We start from the raw sequence: 4,778 nt of genomic DNA on the forward strand, positions 1-4,778 counted from the left end.
TTTTCTATCAGAAAATCTATTTTATAAAAAATAATATTTAATTAAGATCCCAAATATTGTTTTTCACCTAGCCTCAAAACTTGTTGAGACAGCCAGAAACCATGTGTTATCGCAGCCACTCCCCCCTCCCTCTCTTCCACCAACCAAAAAGAAGAAGAAAAAAAAAATGGAACAGATTATAGAGTGGAAGAGATTGATGATAGTTGCAAATCAGCTCACACAATTGACTATTAAAACATTTATTTTAGTCGTATCTAATTGAAAGAAAGAAAGCAAAGAAATTCCAAATCATGGTACCTTATGGATTTTGATCTACATGTTTATCCCAAAATTTGAATTAAGTAGTCTCTAATATCTCTTTTAAGTGTGATGGCTAATTTTTATCACAATAATTCATAATGATTAAAAAAAAAAAAAATCGTTGAACCAGCTGAAAGCAATGAATGTGGTTCAAGTCAAGTGTATATATTATAATGGAACACCTTCGGATAATTTAAATTTGTCCCGATTTGGAAATTTCGTTTAGTGCACTCCTTGTCTTTGAAAAAAGAAGGGAAACAAATCCAATAAGAAGAACGAAGCATGAGAAAGGAGAAATCTGGTTAATTCAAAAATTAATCCCAGTCTTACAAACTAATTGCGCTTATTAAGTACCTGGAGAGGCTGAAGAGGATATTGCTTTTTTATGATATCAAAACGCTGTCCAATAAAAACTTTACATCGTTTGGTCCACCTCCTCTACCCATACCCAATGGCTTAAGAGCTTTAAAAGCTAGTGATGCCTTGCCCTCTTAGCTGTCCGAAGATGACATCAATGATTATGTAGCTCAATTCAACAAGACTGGCTTCATGGAAACCTACCAAGTGATAACTTTCAATATCACATAAACTATGATCAATTGCAGATATTCTAAGACACAAATCTCACAAATGTTGGCATAAAATATAATAAGAGATATATTTTAAATTTGAAGAATGTAATCATCTTTTAAGTGCAATGATATTAACCCTTCTTACCTAGTGGAACCCGAATAGATTGTGCAATAAATAATTTCCTTTACCCATCAGAGATCATTAAATTTTTTTTATTTTAAAATAATGGGTTATATATATCACATTCACATGGCAATGAACTAAGTTATTAAACTGAAACGGTTTACTCATTCAATAGAGCTTCAGCAGAAAGAAGAAAGAATGGAAAAGATACAGCACTCAACGATTAAAACAAATGGGATAAACATGCACATCGCCACAATTGGAACAGGTCCGCCTGTGCTCTTGCTTCACGGCTTCCCGGAGCTCTGGTACTCGTGGCGCCACCAGCTTCTCTCCCTCTCCTCTCTCGGTTACCGTGCTATTGCTCCGGACCTCCGGGGCTTCGGCGACTCCGACGCCCCCCCATCTCCGGTTCCCTACACTACCCCATACACTGTGGGCGATCTCGTGGGCCTCCTTGACCATCTGGGTATCGACCAGGTCTTCTTGGTGGGCCACGACTGGGGAGCTGCGATCGCGTGGTATTTCAGCTTGTTCAGGCCCGACAGGGTCAAGGCCGTCATTAACTTGAGCGTCCCTTACTTCCCAAGGAACCCAGCAGTCAAATTTGTTGAGGGCTTCAGAGCTCAGTTTGGCGATGATTACTGTTTCGGCAGGTTTCAGGTGTTTAAGAAATTGCTTTCTCTTATATTACTAGTTGCCAAAATTTTAATTGATTATATAATATATATAATCATATATATTGTTCTGCCTCAATTATTCTCTGCCTAAGGCTTATGTTGTTTAAGCTGATCAATATTGTCAGCAAAAAATAAAAAAATAAAAAAAGCTGATCAATATTAATGCAACTGGTTAGTCAATCCCAAAATATTACTTTATAGATTACTATTCCTATTCCGATTCCTATTGTTTCTATTGGTTTTTTTGTTGTTGCTTCTAATCAAAGCGTTTTTGAGATCTCAGATCTCTCTGTTCCTTTGGAAGCTTAATTGTTTTCTTAATTCATTGTAATATAAGTTGACTTTCCCTTCCTTTTTTCCTTTGTTAAATCATTTCAGTAATTGTGTTACAAACTAATTATTGAATTGTGCTTTAATTTAGGAACCTGGAGAGGCTGAAAAAGATTTTGCTTCTCAAGATACCAGAATACTGTTCGAGAAATTCTTAACAAATTTTGGACCAGGTCCTCTATACATATCCAAAGAATTAGGATTCAGAGGTTTAAAGCTCCAGATACCTTGCCCTCTTGGCTGTCGGAAGATGACATCGATTACTATGCCACCAAATTCGACAAAACCGGCTTCACTGGAGGATTGAACTATTATCGATCGTATGATCTGTATGCATTTTCTTACAGCTACTTTTACTGAATATGACATAAACTATAATTTATCATACAATATGGTTCTCATAAACTATAATTTATCATACAATATGGTTCTTCTTTTATTTTTTGGTATACAATATGTTAGGCAACAGTAATACGGAGATATGGGGATGAGTAAGCTTATGCTATACTTAAACCATTTCACTTTCATATCAATTTCATCATTTTGTTTGTGGTCTCAGAACTTGGGATCTCACAGCAGCATGGACTGGAGCACAAATCAAAGTGCCGGCGAAGTTCATCGTGGGGGATCAAGATATGGTGTACAATATTCCGGGCACCAAGGAATATATCCACAATGGCGGGTTCAACAGAGACGTACCCTTCTTGCAAGAAGTGGTTGTAATGGAAGGAGTGGGTCACTTTATCAACCAAGAAAAACCAGACCAAGTCACCGCTCACATTTACGAATTCATCAAGAAGTTCTGAACCCCATCTTAGAGATCAGCACCATAATAAATTTTCTCTCTTTGTATCTTGTATCAGATTTTCCTTTGCCGACTCTATTCGGCTGCTGTTTTCTTCTTAATTATTGAAATAGTGCATTATTATTTTAAATTATCTAATTGATTATTTATTTTTATATGAATTTTAATTGATTATTTATTATGAAAATTATCTTTAATTATTTTTATTTATGAAAAATAACGCCAATTAAATTTAATTAAATATTTTATATTTGATTATATTTTAATAATAATAAAAAAAACATATTAAATATTCCTCTTATTTATGCTTTTTTTTATTTGTTTATGCGTTTTTTCTCATTTTGCTCACTTATTTTATTTTTTTTATTCTCTCATCTTTTATATTTGTTTAATATTTATATCCAATCTATATCATTTACAATTTTGATGCAAATGACTTTAAAATAAAAGATAAACTTGTAAGTTATTATTTATTTTAATAAATTTATATTGTTCATTTACATAATAATTTGAATTTTTGTTTGTTTTCTATGAATTTATGATTTTAGTTACTTATTAGTTATTTTTACTGTTCATAAAAAACTAGACTTTGTATTCATCTAGTTTTTCCTTTCATCTTTTTCTTTATATCTTAATTGAAATAAATTAATTAGATTTATTTTGCGAACTAAAATTTAATTATTTTTTTATGCATAAATTTATTGTTTTTTACTTGTGCAGAAAGAAAATTTTCAAAATTGAAATTAATAAAATTTTATTTATGTTCAACTATATTTCAAGAAGATTAAACAATTAGCAATTTTATCAATTGAGAAATATTTGTTATCAAATCTTAAATATAAAAATTTAATTAGTAATTTTACATCTAAAAAAGTCAAATATATATATATATATATAGATTTTATATAAAAAAAAAAAATCTATTTTATAAAAAATAATATTTGGTTAAGATCCCCAATATTGTTTTTTGCGTAGGGCTTAAAACTTGTTGAGACGGCCTTGAAACCGTGTGTTATCGCAACCACTCCCCCCTCCCTCTCTTGCACCAACCAAAAAGAAGAAGAAAAAAAGTAAAAATAGAATAAAAAATACAAAAAGAGCCAACATATTCCAAAAAAGAAAATAAATTAAAGTTACAAAAATAATAAAAAAAATGGAACAGATTATAAAGTGGAAGAAATTGATGATAGTAGCAAATCAGCTTACTCAATTGACTCTTAAAACATTTATTTTAGTCGTATCTAATTAAAAGAAAGAAAGCAAAGAAACTCCAAATCATGGTGCCTTATGGATTTTGATCTACATGTTTATCTAAAATTTGAATTAAGTAGTCTCTTGTCTCCCTTTTAATCTTTAAAAAGATTAAAGTGTGACGGCTAATTTTTATCACAATAATTCATAATGATTAAAAAAAAAAAAAAAACAAATCATTCAACCAGCTGAAAGCAATGAATGGGGTTCAAGTCAACTATATATATATATTATAATGTATAGCCATCGAATAATTTGAATTTGTCCCGATTTGGAAATTTCGTTTAGTGCACTCAATTGTCTGTGAAAAAAGAAGGAAAGCAAATCCAATAACAAGAACGAAGCATGAGAAAGGAGAAATCTGGTCAACAGGAAAATGGAGAAGATAGAGGGGTACCTTTCTGTTTTACTTTTTTCAACTCATCAATTCAAAAATTAATCCCAGTCTTACAAACTAATTGCGCTTATTAGGTACCTGGAGAGGCTGAAGAGGATTTTGCTTTGATGATATCAAAAAAACGCCGTCCAATAAAAACTTTACATTGTTTGGTCCACGTCCTCTACTCATGCCCAATGGCTTAAGAGCTTTAAAAGCTAGTGATACCTTGCCCCCTTAGCTGTCCGAAGATGACAGCAATGATTATGTAGCTCAATTCAACAAGAATGGCTTCATGGAAACCTACCAAGTGTAACTTTCGATATCACATAAACTATGA

At 32.0% G+C, this 4,778-nt stretch overlaps 1 pseudogene; it reads left to right on the plus strand.

Moving 5' to 3' along the window:
- The first annotated feature begins 628 nt into the window (after positions 1 to 628).
- On the plus strand, positions 629 to 2,972 carry LOC107426249 (uncharacterized; annotated as a pseudogene).
- Positions 2,973 to 4,778: the final 1,806 nt, after the last annotated feature.

The sequence above is a fragment of the Ziziphus jujuba genome, chromosome 9 (assembly GCF_031755915.1).
Source record: "Ziziphus jujuba cultivar Dongzao chromosome 9, ASM3175591v1".
Taxonomy (NCBI): Eukaryota; Viridiplantae; Streptophyta; class Magnoliopsida; order Rosales; family Rhamnaceae; genus Ziziphus; species Ziziphus jujuba.